At 44.1% G+C, this 22,959-nt stretch overlaps 1 long non-coding RNA gene across 1 annotated transcript; it reads left to right on the top strand.

The window, feature by feature from the left end:
- Nucleotides 1–9,012: 9,012 nt before the first annotated feature.
- On the top strand, nt 9,013–22,520 carry LOC147231798 (uncharacterized). The gene is made up of 3 exons (XR_015106455.1): nt 9,013–9,372; nt 9,448–9,570; nt 22,297–22,520. It is a non-coding gene; the product is annotated as an uncharacterized LOC147231798 (long non-coding RNA).
- The last annotated feature ends 439 nt before the right edge of the window (nt 22,521–22,959 follow it).

The following is a 22,959-nucleotide window of genomic DNA, read 5'->3' as shown; positions in this document are numbered from 1 at the left end:
TCAGAACGTCCCCCTCACAGCCAGAATGTTCCTGGTGAGATTCCCACTGGAGGCTCTTCTGTGTGGAGGCTCCATGTTCTCCCCGTATCTGCCTAGGGTTCCTCAGGGTCCCTCTCACGGATCAGACACGTGCGCGAGGTTCACTGGAGACTCTTACGTTGCCAGGACATGTGAATGTTGTTGGTTATAATTAAGTGTGGATGAAAGGGTGAATAGTTATAAGAATAAGAACAACTTTATTTATCCCGAAGGAAATTGTGCCAGAGTTACAAGAAAAATATAACAATAATAAATAATAGTAGAAATTTGTATAAACAGTGAAAAAAAAAGGGGGAGAATAAGAAATACAAATAAACTATAAAGTGTCTTAAGTAACAAGTGAAAACTATAAAGTGCCTTAAGGTCTTAAGTGAAAGATAAGGAGTGCACAAGAGTATGAAAAAATATTTTACATGTAGATGTTGTATGTCTATATGACTGCAAATGAGAAGGTGTGCATATGTTTGTCTACAAAACAAGGTTGTGTCTATAATTATGTGTGAATGAGACGGTGAATGAAAGTATGTCTGTATGACGTGTGAATAAGAGGGTGAATGGTTATTTGTTGTGTCAGAATGACTGAATGAATGGTATGTCTATAATTATGTGTGTATGAGAGGGTAAATGGTTGTACATCTCTGACGTGTAAATGAGAGGGTGAACTTTTTTGTGTACATGAGGTGAAAATGAGAGGGTGAATGGTTGCATGTCTCCAAATGTAGCCCTGTGATTGACCCAGGGGGAACCCGCCTCTAGGCTCCTGCACCTCCACACGACCCCGAGCGTAGCATAAACGGTGTAGCTAATGAATAAACGAATGAATACCCCACTTGTAATTAACAACCAGTTTTAATCCACACATGTCCACATGCACCACAAGCTACTACATGGTGGCCTTTTTCTGCTCATGACTGCAGGGGATGGAGGAAGTCGCCACAGGGAGGGCTCCTCATGATGTTGCCCTTCGCTGTGGTCACGCTCATCCCCTCGGGGGGCGTGGAGGGGAACTAAGCGCTACGACCTTCCGGAGGATGTACCAAAGCGCCGCCGCTCTCTCCTCCGTTTATTTTCCATTTGTCAACCTGTTTATCACACACGCTTGAAATCACAGTCAAGGAACGCCGTTGAGTTATGTGTATGTGTGTGTGTGTGTATATGTACACACTCCGTGGCCTCTTTAATCTGATCCATCGTCCTCGCAAACAGATGTGCGGGGGACTTTTCACGGCTCTCCATCTGGTTCCACAGCTTACACCCGAGACCCCCCCCACCCCCACTCAGTGGCTGTAGCCAACTGGGATTTAATGACAACACGATTCCAGTTCTCATAAACAGACGTAAACTCTGTAACACACACCGTCGATGTGGACACCAATTACTCCGCAGGCGGTAGGAGTTGGTAGTTTGTGGGAGGAGGCCGGTGCTTTTAACCCCTGACAGCGGGCTCTTGGAAAATACCGCCAGGGTCAGGGGAGCTGAGTGGGATATTTCTAGAGGAAAGTGGGATTTCTGCGAGTTTAGAGCTTTGGAACGGTAATCCTTTCAGGGATGTGTCTCAAACGTTTGAATGACGAGTGTCAGAAAACTACGACTGTGTGTGTGTGTGTGTGTGTGTGTGTGTGTGTGTGTGTGTGTGTCGGACTGTAATTGTGTATGTAGACATAAAGTATATCTGTTGAGTTGCGAAGCTTTGTGTGGCATTGATAAGATAAATCCTTATTTGTTCCAACGTCACATTGTTTTTATTGAATTTTAATTTAATTTGATTCAACTTCATTTTATTTAACTCTATTTACCATGTGTTTTCTTCCATTATATCTCACCACAACATTATTGTTCTTGTTCATTTTGTTTTTAGCAAATGTTTGTATTTTATTGTTCCATTAATAAACATGCAACAGTTATATTTTCAGTGAACAGAATTTTAAGATGCAGGCTTTCAGATATTGTTTTAGATTTTTTTTCCTGTATTTTATCTCAGCTTCCTTCGCATTCAGATTTCTGTCTTTGTTTGTTCTTTTGCAGCCACATTAGATTTTGTCCGCAGCAACACATTCAATTTGTTTGCATATTTATGAAACAAAACCAAACCAAAGGAGAATATTGTTGTCAAAACAAGTGGTTGAGTTCAGTTGGATAAATTGGAATGAAGGGCGGCACGGTGGCGCAGAGGTTAGCACCTCCGACTCACAGCCAGAAGGTCCGTGCATGGATTCCCATAGACGGGCTTTTCTGTGTGGAGTTACTCAGGGTTCCCCAGGTTCCTCCCACAGTCCAAACACATGCAGGAGGTTCACTGGAGACCCTGAATTGTGGACGAATGGTTGGAGGTCTCTTTATAACCTTCGAACCAGAATCTCTTTATTTGTCCCCAAGCGCCAATTGAGGGCACATGGGGCTGCATAAGCACCCGAAATGAAAAAGAGGCTGAATGGTTCTGTATATCTGCGTGATATGGGAATAACAGGGTGAATGATTGCCTCTGACTTATGAATGAGAGTGAGCAGTTTTGTCCATATGAGATTTCCGTGAAAGCCTTAATGGTTGTGTTAGATGAGGGTGAATGGTTGTCTCTCTGTGACCTTTGAATGAGTGGGTGAATGGTTGGATGTCTCTATGTGTGGCCCTCCATCCAGTGGCGAGCGGTCCGGGGTGAATCCCGTCTCTTGCCCAATGACAGCCAGGATGGGGTCCTGCACGACCCTGACTGCAGGAGGCGAGTGGTATGGATAGTAAACGAATTAATGATATCGAACGGAGCTTAACTGGCGACCGGAGAACTCTCGAAAAACCCGCCTTGCCGTGCGTTTGTTGCGAATCAGTTCCGCTCTAGAATGATTCAGCGTTCAGACCCCGCACATTTTCTTCATTTTCAAAACTTTTTATTTTAAATTTATTTACAAACTAAAAAAAAAAAAAATCACCTTAATCTCTTAGATGTTTGTAAACGTGCCTGTTAAAGTGATGGGTTTTAATTGACAAAATCCCCGCCCCCAACATTAGCGCCCCGAGCGAGCGTCGTCGGCTGCAGGCGTGGGCTTTGTCAGCGCGGATGAGCTGCTCTGCTGAACAAACATGCCAATAAATGTAACACCCGTCACTGATTTGATGGAAGTAGAAGTTTTTTTGGGGGGGGAAAGCAAAGGATGTCAGCGCTTTGTTCAGGGACGCACAGATGACCAGGCCTGCTGTGCTTTTCTTCGAGAGAGAGGGTAGAAGGCACGGTAATGGTCGCCGAAGCCGCCTGGAACAACAGCGTGGCGCCCGCTAACAACGTTTTCATCACTCCTGCGGCCGGTGGTCAACTTTGCAATCTAATAGGAAATGTTTTCTCCTCCGCTTGCACTGATAGCTTTTTAATTGCTTTCACTGACACCGTCACCTCTCTCTGCTCCAACAGCCTGGAGACCATGTTGTGTACGGGGGCGGGGGCGCGTTAATGTAATCAAGGAATAATCATAATTAGGAAAACATAATTGTAAGCGGTTATTTGGCTTCAACAGGCCCAGGGGTGTAAATTAATCTTTTAAGATGAATTGTTATTGGCACTAGTTGGATAGAAAACAACTATTCATACAGCTGCGGGACCGTAAAAGGCGATTCCAACAGGTTCCTCGGGGCTCGGGGAAATTCCTGTTTGAAATGTTGTGGGCCACGAGGAGATGTTTCGCTTTCTTTTTCTAAATCCTTGTACCTGCCAGGGGGGGAAGTCGCCTCCGAGATGCTGAGGTTGTTGTTTTGCAGTGGGTCGTAAACCGATGTTAGCTTTCAAACGGCGGTGGTTCGGGGGGGCTTACATCGATTTTAAGCCAAATAGAATGGGCTTTTTTCTGATGATGCGAGATAATGGGCAAAAAACAAATGTATCCAAAAAGACGACGCGCATTTTTCACAGCCCTGGAGGATGTCGTTAGCAACCCGGTACTAATTGTTCACTCTTTCTCACTCCAGACACTGCAGGGGTTTCGGAATCAGCCTTTGCTTGTAATGTAATTTCATTCCTTATTCCGGACCAGGTGCCTGTTCTGATTTTCATCTTCTATTCTGGTACAGGTGCCTGTTCTGATTCGATACAATATAATTTTTAAAATGGCAGCGTGACTCTTCCTCCCCCGTCTGGACACATTCCTGCTTGTGCAGATAGCATCTGATGAAAGTGACCTGCCAGAGATGGCGAACATGTGGCGCTTCCTCAGTATTCAGCAAAATAATACTCCTGAAATAGACAAACGGATTCATTCAGTCTCTCATTTGTTCATTCATTCTTCATATTGCTTATTGCATTCACATTACATCGAGACATAATAGTTCACTCAAATAGGTAGACTACTATCCACTCCCCTCGTATAGAGACGCACAACCATCCAGTCTCGACCTCACGTCCAATACAGACATACAGCAATTCACCCTCTCATTCCCACGTCTTAGGGGCAACCATTCACCCTCTTATACAAAGAAATGCAACCATACACCATCTCATTCCCACATCTGGACAATTCAGGGTCTCCAATGAATCTCCCGCATGTTTTTGCATAGAAACAACATTCGTCCTCTCATTCCCACATCATACAACCATTCATCCTCTCATTCACATGTTGAACCCTCATTCACATGTCATACAGGTAAAGACCATTCAGCCTTTCACTCAAACATCATATAGACACACCATTCACCTTCACATTCATTCTCGTTCATTTCGGATGCTTATGCTCTCCCATATGCCCTGCCAGTGCCTCTTAGGGAAAAATGAAGTGATCCTTGGGGAAAGTTGGGGTTTATGTTGATGCTTGTTTTTTTGCTTGTTTTTTGTGTGATTCTGGGGTTGCTGGGAATTTTGTGGGTTTGGTTTGGGGTGCAAGGAATTCTGTTGTTTTTTTTTTACCTGGAATTGAGCGGGAACAGTTAGTTGTATGGCAGGATTGTGACTGAATTGCAATTTTTGTAAGTCGCTTTGGATAAAACGCGTCTGCCAAATGACTGTACTGTAATGTAATGTAATGCTTGTGTGTCGTGGCTGAGGCCAACAACAGTTATTGCTTATTGAACGGATGCTTTGCCGTCAACCAGGTATTTTCCATGACTAAAACGCAACGAGATAAAACCGTTCAGCCTCTCATGTCTGGATAATTCAGGGTCTCCACTGAACCTTCTGCATGTGTTTGGACTGTGGGAAGAACCCGAAGGACCCCATCAGGACACGGGGAGAACATGGAGCCTCCACACCGAAAAACCTGGTGTTGGAATCCAGCTCAGGACCTTCTTGCTGTGAGGTGGAAGTGTGAACTTCTGCATCAGCCACCTTTCCAACTACTGTATTTATTTATCCAACTTGATGTATTTATTTAGCTCTTCTCTTGAGCTAGAGCTCACTAGCTAGCTGAAGTTCTGTTAGCGGTGATCATCACACTCTGGTTGGTTCGATCCGTCTAAAACGGAGATCTTTATCGGCTGAGTGGATGTCAGAGTGGGTGGAGCGTCTCAGGTTAGCGTTATTATCATTTGCGACTGTGAGCTGTGGGTAAGCGGGGCTTTTCTCCATCAGTAATTTCCACCTCAAAACCCCGTGAGCGCTGGAGCGGCCCCACAATGTCACAGCCAGCCGGCGCGGTGACACCAGCTCTCTGCGGGACGTAAGCAGCTCGGATGAACCTGTCAGCCATCCAAATAAATGTTCCCCGAGTCCCACGGCGCCCAGCCCGCCCAGGAGGACCCGACGCGGAGGCTCTTCAAGGACAACCAAAGACAGACTCCCAGCCTTTTCCCCCCATAAGAGGTTTGTCTTCAGCAGCTTCTTTTGGCCTTTCTGTCCTTTCCTACATCAGGATTGAGACATTACTGTGATATTATCTTTGTTTTGTTTTTTCTAGTGGAGGAGATGGAGGGACGGCGCACCTGGACTTGATGATTTTTTTATTTTTTTTTCGCGTGAACACGATGCGAAGGGTCCCGCCGAAATCGCAGCCCGCCACAGTCACTTCCAGCCTGCATTTGTCAGCAGGTGAGGGCGGGGAGCGGGGAGATCTTTGCCGGAGCACTTTGTTTCAATCACTGTCTCCTGACAGCGTCAACAGACGGACAGAGAAACAGAAGTCAGATACTCTTGTAAGACATGAGATAAAACAAACATCTAAAATGTAAAGGAGGTAGCTTCCGATTGGCTCAGACATACATCCAGAATTCTGTATAAAGTTAAAGAAAAACATTCAATTAAGTCATAAAAACCACTCGGTTAAGAAATGTAACTTGCCAATCGTGGAAAGAAAAAAAAAAACCTTTTGTTAAATTAACAAAAGAATGAAATTATTATATTTATCAGTTATTTATACTGTGAAGATAATTTCATTGAACTTAAATTTTCACCAGTTTTAGATCGGAACTTCGCATTTACGGTTCAGATACTGAGAAGAGACGTGCTGTGAGGCAGCCGACTGTTGAGCCTCAACGTAGATTATGCAATGACGGTTGACTGCCGGCACTCCCTGACCATATTGCTATAATAATAATACTCTGTGTGACGTTGTTAAAATGTTTAAAATCTTTTGCTATATGAACTATATTTCTAATGTACTGTGTTTTTTTGTGTATATAGTAACAACTATATGTGTGGTACTAGTTTCTTGTGCTGAGCGATCATGAGGCACTTGAGAGAGTGCCTCACCAAGCATGAACCTCACTCCATGTCACCGATATATATATATATATATATATGTAGTTAGCTGCTTTCCAGTAAGACAGTCTCTGGCTAGACTCTTGACTGGAGGCGTTTCTGCGGTAGCTTAAATGGAGACCCTAAATTCCCCTCCCTGTGAATGAGTGAATGGTTGTCAAAGTCACTTTTATTGTCAATTTCTTTGCATGTACTGGACACAGAGGAATGAAGGGGACGTTTCTCACAATCCCACGGTGACATGAAATTAACAAAATCATAATAATAATAGAGTGCAAATTAAAGTGCACTGTTGCATTAAACAGTAAACATTAAACTATGAGGTGTGAAGTATAAAATGCAAACTGTATAAGATACGAAATTATATTTGATGGCATGAGAGGTTTTTTTTGGTACAGTTTAGTGGAAAGGTCAGTAGGTAGTACCATAATGGTTTATGGTGCAATAGCAGCATGATGGTTTTCTCTGTGACAGTGCAAAGTAGCAGTCGTGCAAAAATTTTTTTTATTTAAAATCAATATATTATCAGTCAGGCGGGGGGGCAAGGGGGTGAAATATGAAAAAATGAGGAGAGAGAGTTCAACAAGCATGTATGTCTCTATATGCGGCTCTATGATCATCTGGTCCAGGATGAACCCGCCTCTCCCCAACCCTGAAACCCTGAGTCCAGGATTAGCATTATAGATGATGAATGAATGAATGTATTATCAGAAGGCAGCTGTGGATTCATCTGGATGAATCACAGTTAAAACCCATTAATTTTGAATCATTTTGTTTTGTGGGCTCATGACAGAGGATTATATGTAACATATATATGTGTGTGTATGTACATCTCATTATTCAGTCAGTGTGAACTGTATTGTTCTTGCCAAATGTCCACAGTGAAGATGGGAAAACAGCGTCCACGACTCTCCTCCATGACGCAACACGTTCCACACTGTGCTTAACATCTGCGGGACTCTTATCGACGACTTATCACTACAATGGCACAAAGTCTCATGTAAGAGAGTGCACAGCAGGAGTTTACATTCATTTCTAAACGCATTACTGATAAATAGGATTTATTCACTGTTTCCCTGCTGGAAGGCTGTGTGCGCGACATATTTCATTCTCATATATCACGCACATTACCCGGACACACACACACATGTGTGTGCACCATTGTGATTATCCATCTCACTTTCGCTTCAGCTCCCCCTTTCTTGCTGTCAGACTTTAGAATGAATGTGTGAAGTTAACGTTGGTCACGGATCGGCGTGCACGTGACGCCATCAGTGCACGAGCTGTCATCGGGCTCGAGGTGGGGTCCAATCACCTGGACCAATCACCCGGCCTCATACAGGGACATGCAACCCTCTGGACAACATAGGGTCTCCAACAGGGGTGGTTGGTTCCTGAGGGCCATCTCAGCGATGTACCACCGAAGCACAGAAAAGGAGGGAATTTTTAAAATCACCCTTTTTGGGGTTCTCTCGGAGACTCTCATGTGCATTTCAATGCGTTCCCAAAGGTTCCTGGCAACAGTCAAACAGGCTTCTGAGATATAGGCTTCTGAGGGTAAACTGACATTTCCCTATGAATGAATGGTCAACACACTGTGGTCTATGCAGATCTTTTCACTCGTGAACAGTCTTAGATGGACAGTGACACCTGGGCTTATCAGCGCCCGTAAACACGATCGATTGGCCTACGAACAGAGTCTTCGATCAGGTTTTGAACTGAGCTGAATTGTAGCGTAGCAATAGACGTGCGTGATATGCCATGTTGTTTACAGCAGTCATCATTATGGTCTCCTGTTATAACGCTTTTTCAGTAAGCTAGCCTCATTAAGGATCCCAAAAAGGTTAAAAATGCTAGTGGTATTAAGAGTTACAATCGATCTGAAAAAGGGAATAACAGCTAAATGTGAGAGTGGCGTTGGTGTTACAGATCCTGCCAAGCACTACGACACAGCTAAGTCAACCATCTGTGCGATCTTGAAGGACAAAGACGCGTTACAGACGACTGATGCGGCTAAAGGGGCCAATATGCTGGTCTCAAGTCTTAGGAGTAGAAAAGTTATTGTTAGTTTATGACAAACGGCTAGCTGGAGCGAGCGAGAAGACAAAGAACACCAGAGACACAGCAATAATTAAGGTCATCTTTAATTCCTGTCTGTGTTTGTGCCACAAATAACCCATAAAAAGAGTGCAGGATGTTTTTGGGGCTGGCGAAGGGATCAGTGGGGCTTTCACTGATTTCATGTGAAACACCGATTTGGTTCGAGAATAGTTTGGTTTGATTAAAAGAATGTATTCAATTTGTGAGCCGAGGTTCTGCTGTGCCTTCCTTGTAGCTTAGGTAGCTAGAGGGAACATATTTGTCTATATCTCACCACCTATCAGTTACAAGTTGTATTGCTTTGTCAGTTTGACTTGACAAATGTAAATTGTGACAACTGTCCAGTCACCTGTTGGGTCACCTTAGTCATCATTGCAAATGTTGCTCCCACTGATAATGTTGTCAAGAGCCATTCTTCTCTGAACCTTCTTCATGTGTTTGGACTGCGGGAGGAACCTGGAGAACCCTTAGGAAGCCCACGCAAACACGGGAAGAACATGGAGGCTCCACACGGAAAGGGGGAATCCAACCTGGGACCTTCTGCGGTGGAAGCTCTAACCAACCAGGTAAACTAGGTTGTACTACTAACAATTTCCCAACCACATGGGATTTGATGAAAAGTGTTGATGTGTACATTGTAGACTGACGGCGTGGAGATAAGAGCTGGGAAGCTCCACCTCCACGTTCAGCCGCCAAGGAAGCTTTGGTCTGGATCTCCACGGCGAACGCTAAGGACGGCGGTGATGGAGGAAATGTTCACCTCGGTAAACTTCCCAGCTTTTAGCAGAAATATAAACCCAGGGGCCCCTGGCTAGTATCCGTTTTCTGATGCTTTGTGGAGATCAGCATGGAGATGACACTCACACACACACACACACACACACACACAGAGGATCGCAGCGCCACCATGTTAGTTGGTAATGTGAATAATGACTCCTTGGGAACACTCGTGTCATGACACAGTTAACACGCTGTCTCTTCCCCCGCCGTCTCTCACCCACACACACTCTCACACACATCCTGAGAAACACACACACATGATATCACCCGTTGTGCCACTCAGCGATCCATTCTCCCTGGCACACAAATGTCAGATTGTGCGCCTCAGCAGGAATTTTATTGGCTCTGCCGCGACACGGCGGCTCTGCTCACCGGACCAGATGAATCCATGAGCTGTGAAATCATTCACGGGGCGTAATGATGAGCTATCGCCGATCGCCGCCTGCTTTTATGGCAATAACGTACGCCGATAGAGTCGGGGCTGCGAATGTGCTGACACTTTGGGATGTGAGGGGAGAGTTAGGACGTCTCCTCCCGTTCTGGTTTATCCGGAGGCATATTTTTAGAGCCTGTGAACACTTTTATCGAACCCCCAAAGTGCCCGGAGTGCTGCTCCACCCGGGAATGAATAGTGTATATATTTAATCCTGAGTTTTATGCTGCCGTTCCGGGTTTTTTTTTTTTTTTTTTAGGAGAGGCAACTCTGCAGGAAGTCACAATCTAAGGAAATGTCCTGCGACTCCCTATTCATCTGTCCCCGACTGAATGATTAGTCTGGGAATGGAAGGTAGCCATAAAGCAACAACATGAATGCAAACTGAATTTTAATTCATTGCCATTTAAAAAAAAAAAAAAAAAAAAAAAAAAAGAATATTCTCAAGCAAGTCAATATATTCAGCCGTCTAACTTTAGTTATATTTTATTCATTGTTACACATTCATAATGCAGACGCACATTTTATTTTTTAATAAATTCAGGCATTTAATGTTTAAAGTTAGACATTTTGGAGGATTTTGCAGAATTGTTTATCAGCAACACTGAAAATTTTCTCATGCACTTTGACTACTCTAAATGCTTTATATCAATAAAAACAAATAATGATAACAATAATGGAAATTATGTAATATTATCCCATTGTCCAAAATCATGTAGGAGGTTCATTTGGGGTTCTTAACTTCCATGAGAGTGAGTGTATTTGGGTTTATGATATGTGGATGAGAGGGTGAATGTTTACACATTTCTAGCGGTATAACGAAAGAATAAATGATGATAATAATAATAATTATAATAATAATAACATCCAATGACATCCTCGTGAAGGCGCCCCGCCTGGATTTCTGCCTCTTTATTCTTCCAGTCTTCAATCCCATCCTTATTTTGTGAGCGATAGCCAAGAGTGAGTCATGGGCTTCATCACTATTTCCACGCACTGTCTGTGGTAGAAAAGTGACAACCTGGTTTCTCTGCGCCCGTCTGTCATGGCTTGCCGGCGCAGTTCTGCCCCGTATCCGGGGAATATCGAGGTACGCCGGACGCCCCGCTAGACGGCTTCGCAGTCACAGAAGTGCCCCGAGATTGGATTTGTGTCGAGCCGAGCGGCACGATCTGATGCCCACGTCGCTGATGGATGGATTCTGTCATCATGTAGATCAGCTCAACTGAGAGTTAATTCAGGCAGCTGCTGTTGTGTGTGTCATTTCAATGAAATTTGACAGGGCGGCGCGGCGTTTAGCGTTTCCAGAAGGTCCCCGGTTGGATTCCCACAGGGGGCCTTTCCATGTAGAGTCTTCGCGTTCTCCCCGTGTTTGTGTGTGTGGGGTTCCTCAGGGTTCCTCCCACTGTCTTAACACATGCAGGAGGTTCATTGAAGATCCTAAATTGTCCATATTTGTAATGGGGGGGTGAATGGATGGATGTCTGTGGGACATGTGAATGAGAGAGTGACGGGTTGCATATCTCTATCATGCATGAATGAAAGAGTGAACGTCTCTGTGATGCATAAATGAAAGAGGGAATGTTTCTTTGATGCATGAATGAAAGCGAATATCTTCATTTGACGTGTGAATGGTTGCATGTCTATATGTCATGTGAATGAATGACCGAACGGTTGTATGTCTATATAACGTGCAAATGAGAGGGTGAATAGTAGTTTTCCTCTCTTTGCGGCACAGGGTGAATGCCGCCTCTCGCCCAATGACAGCTTCAGCACCCATAAGAGCAGGATAATCCGTATCGTCAATGAATCGATGAATGAAATCAGAGATTCATCCCTGAACCGATTTATAAACGCTGAGCCTGACTGTGAGCTGAAGGAGCGGCGGTTGAACCTTCTGATCTTGACTTTTCAGAGAATCCAGTTGGGTTTTTTTTCCCTGACAAACACCGACCGAGTGGATGCTGGAAGCATCCCTGGTTTACCCACCCGCGCTGCAGACGTGTGTCAATCACCATCTATTTGGGGCGAGAGCCAACATGACCGTGCACTTAGCTGCACACACACACATACACACACACTCATGGCGTCAAGTGGAATTAATTCATGGACCAAAGCATTTACCACGCTTTCCGTCTTCCACACAGAATGTGAGCGATGAATAATACATCCCTGAATAAACACGTATTTACTTCAACTTCTGCGACAGGTACCCCCCTCCCCCATCTTCTGGCCCTCCGCTGTGTATTGGCTGTAGAAGAAATGGACAGCGGGCGGCGTGGGGAGGCTCAAATGAAAATTCAGTTGAACCTTGACTTCCGAGTGCCTTCCGAGCCCAGATCTGCGTGCTGTGGACTTGCAGATGAAGAGATGGAGAAGTTGTTGTTGTTGGTGAGATATAACGACGGAGAGCATTGTCTGTGAGAAGGCAAGAGACATTTACGGGATTAGTGGGAACGGAAGCGTCGGAGGAGTCGTTCAAAGCTGGTCGGCGACGGTTTGATGGTTTTAAAAAGAGGAGCTGCTTCATCCCGTCCAAAAATGCAGTTTAGACATAAAGTGTAGCAAAGCGTACACGTTACATTAAGCAGCACATTGTAGTACTAAGTGTGAAGCTGGTAAGTTAAGGATAGAGAACCAAATGGAAAACTACCACAACCTCCTCCACCGCCATCTTCATCTGATCTTAAAGGTAAATACACTTTTATTTACATTCTCTTTTAAGTCAATACTTTATTGATCCCCAGTTCGTATAATTATGTGTATTATTATTTTTAATGCGTGATTTGTTTTTTTATAAAATACATTTTTCTTATTTAAAAACACATAGAAAAAAATGCCGTGGTCTTTTGTGGCTGGAACAAATTTCATAGCATTTCAGTTCATTTTAATGGGGAAATTTAATTTGATTTACGAGCAAATTGAGTCAGGAGCTCGGTCACTGGGCGAATTAAACTTGCAAGTCAAGGTTCCACTGAAATTCCGTTATCCTGAATTTAGGCCGCTTATATCCGGTTTTAGGAGATTTCCAGTGCGAGTCTGCAGAGGGAGGGGAGTAGAAAAAATATAGAAAATTACATTCAAGCTCGTCGTGTGAGAATCCGTATGAGGTGACTTCCGTTTGCCATCGTGACTTTTCCACGACCCGTCGCATCGGCACAAATTCCAAATCCGGATCCGTACCCGCCGATCCCCCCCCCGTCCTTCCGTGAAAATGCGAAACAGATTGTCGCCTCGTTCAAAACAGGGGATGTTTCACAATGAGCCGCACGGGTAGAAAACCTCTCCGGGACACGAGCGCTCCTCCCCGTTTAAGAAACGATACTTGAAAGGACGGGAGATAAAATATTCACTTGACGGGAATGTCGGCAGATAGCTGAGAGCCCCGAGACGCCGCAGCTCCTGCTGTGAGGCGCCGGGAAGAAGATAGAGCTGAACAGACGCAGCGAGCCGGGCAGAGATGTGCAAAATGGAAAGATTTACCGCAGACTAGATAAAGGAGAAGTTGAAAGAATGTCTCTGCGGCTATTAATGGCTCCAAACTGTACATCAGCGTGTTGGACGTCGCTTCGCCCGAGCATCCGAGCGAAACTTCTCACCGAGTTCAGAGAAAACGTTAACTGACCCCCGGAGCCGCCATCTTTTTTACATTACATTATATTACATTGCATTTGGCAGACGCTTTTATCCAAAGCGACTTACAATAGAGTACATAGGGACTGCAAATACACTTGCAAATACACGATGCACAGGAAATATACAGAACAGTAAGCTTGGGTTAGTGAGGGTTTTTTTTTTTTTTTTTGGACAGAGACACACACACTGCATAGCCTAACTTGCTGCCAACCTGATCTGGGGCATCAGCGCAGTAAAACGTCCTGAAAGAGAAACGTTTTTACCTGTTTCTTGAAGGTTGAGAGAGATGATGCCAGTCTTGTTGCTTCTGGGAGTTTGTTCCACCACTGAGGTAGTAGAACTGAGAACAGTTTTGCCTGAGATTGCTTAGAGCGAGCAAAAGGTACTGCTAATAGGTTTGAATTAGAGGAACGCAGCTCTCTGCCGGGAACATAAGGTCTTATCATTTTGGTCAGATATGCCGGACCTGTTTCTGAGGTGGTTTTGAATGCCAGGGTCAGGGCATGGTGCTTGATCCTGGCAGCCAGTGGTAGCCAGTGCAACTGGATGAACAGAGGTGTAACATGAGCCCTTTTGGGTTGAGTGAATACCAACCGTGCTGCAGCATTCTGTACCATGTGCAGTGGTTTTATTGCACAAGCAGGTAGTCCAGCTAGGAGGGAATTGCAGTAGTCCAGGCGGGAGATGACCATGGCCTGAGCCAATAGCTGTGCCGGGTCAGGTAGGGTTTGATTTTCTGAATGTTGTGCAGCGCAAATCTGCAGGTCCGGGCAGTTTAAGTAATATGGTTAATATGGCTCATCTTACAATGAGCTTCCACTCCTGAGAGTCCGGTTGGATTTTATCTTGTTGCCGGAAGATCACAACCCAGTCATCCGATGACACCTTCCTTGTAGAGCATGTCAGGACGGCGCTCTTTAAGATGATCTACACCAGAGGTGGCCAAAACGTTGATCGTAAATCAATCAACGTCTGTCATCTGTCTTCCCAGTTGGCTGAAATGCAGGGCAGCCCGTTTGAGATCTCGTCTTTTTTCCGAGAAACGTGTTACCACGCTTGTGCAGCCAAGCAACCGCATGTTCTGGCGAGCTAACCAGCAAGTTAGCTTTTCAAACGATTTTCTCTAAAGAAAGGATGAACAATGTGTCAAGATAGAAATTGAAAACTTAACACTTCCATGCACAATGGAAGCTTTTTTTTCATATGGTCGCATTCGAGAGTGCATTTGCTCGATCTGTCAACCCACCATTACTGTTCCGAAGGAGGGAACCGTAGGGCGGCATTTTCGGACCGTTCATAAAAGCTACGATGCGAAATTTCCTCTCTGGAAAGCAAGCTGAAAAGGAGGAAAGTGAAGGAACTAAAATCGCAGTTGTATGGACAGCGGTTATTTCGGAGCTGATTTCAAAAGTTGGAGACCGGCTACCAGCAGCTGCTGTCTTTACTGTGCAGCTCTGGCTCACTCCTTGGAGTGCAAGCCATCAGAGAGAGCCAATGACCAAAAATCTTCTCTATTGTAGTACGCCATGAGGGCTCTGCAGCTAAGCAAGGTGCACAGATATATTCAGTTTCAAGCATATTCAGTTGATAAATATACATACAGCATTTATAGTGCAAATAGATCATTTTTACATGGTTATTTGGAAAGGCGTGGTCGCTCGTGATCTACAGCATTCTGCCTCGACCCACCCACCTCGGTTGGGTGGCATGAGAAAGAGAAAGCGAGGATTTGAGGCTTGGGAGGGAACGGCACAAACTATCTCTTACTGACAATACCGGTAGCATGAAAAGCTACATGTGAATAACTGAAATGATGCAACAATAGCTTTAACATTCAAAAAAAAACAGTGTTGGATGCCTGCTGAGTTGTTGCATTAGATCAAGCCTCAAGTCCTGCAAACAGCAATAAGGAAAGAAAGAGGAAGGAACGTTAGGCGGCGTGAGCTTTGGACTTTCCAACACACGACACATCAATTTGGGAAATGAATTCTGTGTCCCCTATTGATCGGCGCCCAATCGTCTCTTGGCCCCGACATTACATTTTCCATGCGTGTCTGCCGCTTTTGGCGGAGTGGCCTCTGCTCCCGCCCCCCCTGGGGCTTCAGGCTCCGAAAGGTTGAGCCAGTGATGCTAATCAATGGCTGGGAAATGTCAAGTAATATAGCTGTTTACACGCTGGGACACGCCATCCAGACGGGGAGCGAACCAATGGCAGGAAGCCCGCAACCCTTCACCTGCAACTGCAGACATAGAAATAATGACTTCCCTCTTTTTTTTTTTTTTCAAGATGCACCTCCTCGCCACTGAAGCTGCCGTCCCTTCACTTCCTTGATGTTACATAGAAATTGTGGAACGTGCTTCCTTTGCAAAACACAAACTTTTTTTTCATTGAAAAAAAAAAGTCAACTTTATTGTCTATTCTGCCACACTTTCACACTAACACAACATTGATAAAGCATTTCTTTAAGACCCACATTGGAAGTGTTAACATTGATAAAGCATTTCTTTAAGACCCACATTGCAAAAGTACAAAAAATTATAAATAATTTGTCACAGAAAACACAGAGTTATGCTGAGGTAGTTATGGTTCAGGTACAATTTTCTTTTGATTTGTTTAGTAGGACTAAGGTGCAGTTAAAAAAAAACAAAGAAAGGTGATAGCAGTTGCATCAATAGATTTTACAGTGCATTTTTTGCAGCTAAGTGAATGTGTAAGTGAGTTCATGAAAAAGTTCTGATGGTTGTTTCCTGATGACAGTCCGATGTGTGTGTATGTCTGGATGGGGGGGCAGAGCTTTGAATGTGTGTGTGTGTGTGTGTTGGGGGGGGGGGCTCTGGCTCTCTTCAGCTTGCAGATGAAGTGGAGACGCTGGTGCGCTTTCTTGGCCAGCGATACAGTGTTTGTTGTTCGAATGGTGTATTATATCAATAATTTACAGTTTGGACGCTGTGAACATATACAGATGGATACGTGCATTGATATATGGGACTGATATACTTTACAGTGCACATTACTGCTAATTTGCACTTTATTATTATTGTTATTATGTTGATTTCGTGTCACCGTGGGATTGTGAGAAACGTCTTCACCATTCTTCTGTGTATCCAGTACATGCAGAGAAATTGACTTTGACTTTACAGCTGGAAACATACAGGTCCTCAAGTCCTGCAAACAGCAATAAGGAAAGAAAGAGGAAGGAACGTTAGGCGGCGTGAGCTATGGCCTATAAAAATACAGCTGAAATGGGCATTTGGTCATGCATAAATAAATAGACAGTAGCTATCTTCTACAGTTGTGTGTGTGTGTGTGTGTGTGTGTAGTGGAGTATAGTCCATATGACGTGGGACTGGGACCTCTAGGTTGGTCAAGAGGGGTCTTTACCATTGGTGCCATTCTTCTCTCCATCCATTTCTGGCTTTGGGTGAAATCCAGATGTTGTCCCTCACTGTGGATTCTGTGCAGACAGGTCGGCGGCCCACTCTGCGTCCGCGCAACCGTTAAATAACATTTACGTTTGCTTTAAACGACCACAATTAAGCACAAGCTCACAGGGTCGTAGATTTAATCATCGATAATTATATATAAACCGATCCTTTCAGATCACGTCGCGGCCGTGGCATTTTCAATTACGTGGACCCTGTCTGTTCGGATCTGCTCATCGCCGTGGTAATTGCCCTAATAACTGTGCAGCCATGAGTAACATATCTGACCGACACAGCCATAACGTTTTAAAGCGCTGCATATTACACGAGCCACCAAAGCGGACCCGACAGCCCAATTTCCACTCCAAATATCCGGAGCGGCGCTCACCTACTCCTTCATTTCCATGCGTGGTGCGGCTCTCCGAGCATACATCCACAACTCTTATGCAAACTGTTTAAACTGCCGGCCGATTCGGGAGCATTGCGCACTGTTTTGGAGATTATTCAAGTATCTCTCGTCCGTCCTGGGCTGGGCTGGTGTGAGTGATTGTCGGTCCATAGACTCACTGCCCGGAGCCTCTCTGGGCAGTGAGGTGATGCAAGTCTGAGGAAATCTTGATCAAATGTGTGCGCTTTTTCATTATGTCAGGTTTGTCAACACGGTCGAAAATCTCCCTAACAACTGCCAACACTGGACAAATATATTTGATGGACTTAATTTGAGAAAAGAGAAAGAGAGAGAAAATGGATGGATGGATGAAAGACAGACTTCATTAACTCCAGAGGGGAATGAGGTTGTCATAGCAACCAGGTACATTCACGCAGTACCAAAACCAAACCAAACAGAGTGCGATCAGCTTATACAAAAATATCTACACAAAAATTTATATACATTTATATGAATTTATATACAAATTTTTATATACAAAAAACTTATATACATGTAAAAACATATTTATGTCTTTGTGTAAAAATGTATACACACACATGCACACATTAATATATATTAATTGGATTATATTATTCATTTCATTCATATCATTTATATCTTTCATTTTAGTACCCTTTCTTAGGTTTAGAAGAAATAAATCGGTGGATCACTAGGTAACTCGCTAGCTCGCTACAGTTTTGCAGCACATAAGATAAGATAAGATAAGATAAGATAAACTTTATTGATCTCCATAGGGGAAATTCTTGTGTCACAACAGCGTAACAGTTAAAATGTCAAAAATAAATATAAATAGAGAGACAGAAGATAGCAAAGACATCCACAAATAAATAGACAGCAGGGAGAACAACAACCGCAACAACATCAGGGATAAGACTGGACAACAGAATGGAACAGTAAGGGTGAAAAGTAGACAACCAAAACTGAACAACAATATATATATAGAGTGACAATAGATATGACAAGAATAAAATAAATAAACAAAAAATAGCTGCTTGCGGGCTGGGACCAACAAGGATAAAAAAGACAGCAGGGTTAGGGCATGACATGTAAATGTGGGAGGTAGTGAATGGGGTAAGATAGTGAGGTTGTGGTAGCAGCACAGATGCACCTCAGGTCGGTCAGAGTTGGGTGCCGTCCAGACTGCTGTTGCAGTCTGATGGCTGTGAGCATCTAAAGTATTCAGTTCTGTGGTGGGATGAAGTGTTGGCTGAAAGAGCTGCCCATCAGCCACAGTTTGTTGTGCAGGGGGTGGGAAGGATTGTCCAGAATAGTTCCAACTTTGTCCTTCACCCTCCACACTGCCACCGATCGAAGATGGTCCAGGCTCAGTTCCACCAGCGAGCGGGCTTTCCTCTAGTTTGTTGAGTCTACCTTATCTCCGGGATATGGTCAAGCCACATGTCCCTACCCGTCCCCTCCGATCTGCCACCTCTCTTTGACTGTCCACCCCTGCGACTGTCCATCCCATCACTCAGAGCCCCAGGCTGCCGATCGAATAGGTCTCGGGTGTTGGTGGTCTTACTCCTCAGTGGTGGAACGAACTCTCGAAAAAGGTCAGAACAGCGGGGTCGCTAACCCATCTTCTGCCGTGAGCTGAAAACCTACCTCTTCACCAAGCACTACCCCACTAATTGCACTTACAAAAACAAAAAAAAAAAAAAACAAGAAATGAATGTATGTATGTATATGGTTTTGAGATGGTTATTTGGTAGAGTGGACACTTCTGACTTCCGACTACTGGTGCTTTGGATCTTCGGTGACTGAATTGCACTTTTTGCAAGTCGCTTTGGATAAAGCGTCTGCCAAATGTCTGTAATATAATGTAATGAGTCTATTGACCTCACCAGTCCTGGCACCGCCCCACCAGCACACTATACCAAAGAAGAGTGCACTGGCTACCGCAGACTGGTAGAAGGTCTTGAGGAGCCCGCTACAGACCCCAAACGATCTCTGTCTCCTCAGGAAGAACAGCCTGCTTTGACCCTTCCTGTAAAGTGCATCAGTTTTGTGTGACCAGTCCAGTTTGTTGTTGATGTGACCCCCAAGGCACTTGTAGGAGTCCACTATCTCCACCCTGGATGGTGATTGGTACGTGTCTCCTCCGATTCTTCCAGAAGTCCGCAACCACCTCCTTAGTCATGGAGGTGTTGAGTAGGAGGTGGTTCTGGTTGCTCCACTCAACGAAGCTTGTGATCAGACCTCTGTACTCCTCCAGGACAGTACCTTGGTGCACTCCTGTGCTGCATGCCACTGCCTCGGAAACACGGCCACCCTGACATACCGCGACCGCCCTGTGAGGTAGTCCAGGATCCAGGCACTGATGTCAGGATGAAGTTGCACACCCAGCAGCTTGTCCTTGAGGAGGGTGGGTTGGATGCTGTTGAAGGCGCTGCCCTTCAGTCGCAAAGATACAAAGAAGGGGACTCTCACAGTGCTTCCTGTACCCACCCATTTAGCTCCGTTGTATGCGCATTTGCGGTGATCCATTTGTCCGAAAAGGTCAGATGTCAGAATGGCAGTCCTGTCTGGCTGTATGTCAATTAAGTGACAAATTTCTAAGTGGGGACGGTGAAAGGTTGACATCTATTTTTTCAGTACCATGCAATCTATCCACACTACCTGTGCAATCGACCGGTAGATCATGATTGATGTATTGGGCGCCCCGTTTTATATATATGTATGTATATGCGTATGTATATATGCGCGACCGACGCCACCCGAGGCCTGGTTGCTCCCTCTGACTTGGAATGATCTGTGAGACTATGGCAAAGAAGAAACACGTCTGAATTCTACTTTTCAGCACCATGTAATGGAAATAGCACCGCTCACTGTCTCACTGCGCGTATCATTGTGTTGTTGACCGAGAGAAAAAAGCCTGCGGTGTGCTATTGCGGTCAAGGAACGCACACACAACGAGCGCAAAGGCCATCTCTGAACCGAACGCTGTTCATATTGCAGGCAGACATTGAGACCTGGTATAATTCCAAACGCAAGAAACACATCCTGAACTTAGTTTTTCGCTAGATAAACAGATGAAATGACTTCTCGGCTGGAAAATACACATCGAGGGAGAGGCTGACACACACACTCCTGTGTGTGATCACAAAGTATCAGCAGCGCATTATTCACGACGCATATTAAGAAGGGCTTCATCTGATCCCGAGTGCCTCCTCGGCGATAACCGGCAGAGGAGCGCTGATGTTCTCTGTGCACAAAGAAATGCGTGACACCTTCCGCCCCTCAAACCCAACACTCCACCTTGTACTTCTGTCAAAGGGTACCTTTGACTTCCGCAAGTAATTCTCCTGAAAGGATGGTGTTGGGAAGAAGGCCTCTAAATATAGTCTGCTTATTTATATCATATGTTCAAAGCTTTCGATATTGCTGTGTTTTTTTTTATATTTCTTTTTTTTTTTTGTGCTCGAGTGGGTGCCTTGAAAGAAGGATGCGGCGTTGCCTTGGAGAATAAGAGGCGGCTGCCGAAATTTCTAAACGCAGATGTGATGCATGGCTCGGCGGAATGGCGTTGAAGCATCACAAACTGCGCTCACCTGGATTCACCTGGCACCCGTGCCGATTTGGGATTTTGATTTTTCGGCTCGCTGATAACTGCGGTTTTCAATCGCGCTCTTCCCCCTTCTTCGTCACCTTCATGCATAGCGGGCCGAAGTTCTGCTTCAACTTTTGCCATGAGAACCGTGTCATCGGCATAAATGGCGAATATGAACACCGCTGATGCTGATCCCTTTGAAAGACAGTTGAACCTTGACATCTGAGTGCCCAAACTTGGGTGTTTTCAGATCTGAGCCGTCGTTCAATGGATTTTTTTTCGCTTTATTTTTGCGAGCAGGATACACTTTTGACACCAACGTGGCCTGTGAACTGGCGTTTTCAGACATCGGGACACGCCGCCACTGCTAGGTAGCCCAGAGAGAATCATGTAAAATGGTGAGTGTTGTGGAGTCATTTGGAAGAGATGGATAAGTTGTTGTATGTGAGAAAGCAGGAGACATTTATGGGGATTTGGATTAAGTGTGGAGCCGGTAAGTTAAATTTAGAAGCGCCAAATGAAAAACTCCTCCAATCGTCTTCATCTGATCTTCACGTAAAAAAATTTAATAAAAACAATTTATTTCTTTAAATTCTCTTTTAGTATGTATTATTGTTTTTTTTTTATTATTATTTACATTATTTATTACTTATAAAGTATATTTTCTTATGTAAAAACATATTATTATTATTATTGTTTTTTATTTTTTATTATTAACATTATCTATTACTTATTGTTTTTTTATTTTTTTATTATTTACATCATTTATTACTCATAAAGTATATTTTCTTATGTAAAAACACGTAATAAAACTGAGGGCTGGGACAAATTGATAGCATTTCAATTCATTTTAATGAATGAACTTCAATGTGGTATTAGTGCATTGTAAGACATTTTAGCGGGGCAAGGTAGTTAACTTATTTCCCGAAAAACCCTTTGTCTGAGTTATGTGCAAGAGCGAAGCACAGGGAGAAGTGGCAATTTTTCCAAAATAAAATTCTCCGAAGACCAATGAAAGAAAATGAATTTAATTTTATACAACTTTATTCTCTTTTTGCAGCTTGGTGAATGGGGAACCTCTGCTCTCACTTGCGTTCTTGTCAACAAATGCAGTAAATTAGCTTTGAAAATAGAAACAGAGTTTTACCACTGAAAGTTGATGTGACTTGAAAACTGTTTTTTTGGTAATTAGGGTTTTTCACAACTTGTACTTACAGACGAGTTAAGTGCTTAAGTACCATCGGAGAGTGAGTCAGCCGAGCGGAAATCCAAGCGCTGCCATGATAGAAATACCTGGACATGGAGAGGAAAGGAGAAGAGACGTGGAGCTCTTTCTTTTTCTTAAATTAAAATCACCTGTCAATCACACAACAGCTAAACTCTTTAATTATCACCGAGTGCACGTTGGAGAACAGTGCACGTGGTCCACGGACAGCAGCTATTGATGCTAACCACCTTTATGTTACCTTCAAATTGATTTTTGTTCTGCACGATAATTAAAATGAATAATAGGATTCGAATAAAAAGAGATTCTCCGATGGCTTTGATTTTTCCTTTCAACGCGCCCCTTTTTTCCCTCTTTGAGGATGTCCTATAGTGCACTGAAAACATTCATAAAAGGATTTTTAATATAAAAGTGACTGGTTGAAACTTGCGGATGCTCTGATGGACTGATATGGCACGGTGGAGCTTCAATAATCCAGATAACTGGGGGTTCCTCTTTGAAATACTAGGTTGGTTTTCATCCACTGGATATAAAAAAAAAAAAAAGATCTATAAATCTGTTTCTTATTTCCTGTTAGCCCTTAGGAACTGTGGTTTAAAGGTCGTCGGCTCAGATAAGACACAGCCCTGCGGTCGAGCTGGGGGGCCTGGCGGTT

This window comes from Fistularia commersonii, chromosome 8, assembly GCF_037954325.1.
Source record: "Fistularia commersonii isolate RoL2024-O1a breed Wild chromosome 8, RoL_Fcom_v1.0, whole genome shotgun sequence".
NCBI lineage: Eukaryota > Metazoa > Chordata > Actinopteri > Syngnathiformes > Fistulariidae > Fistularia > Fistularia commersonii.
Note: the sequence above shows the minus strand (reverse complement) of the source record. Positions and strands in the feature narration are given on the sequence as shown.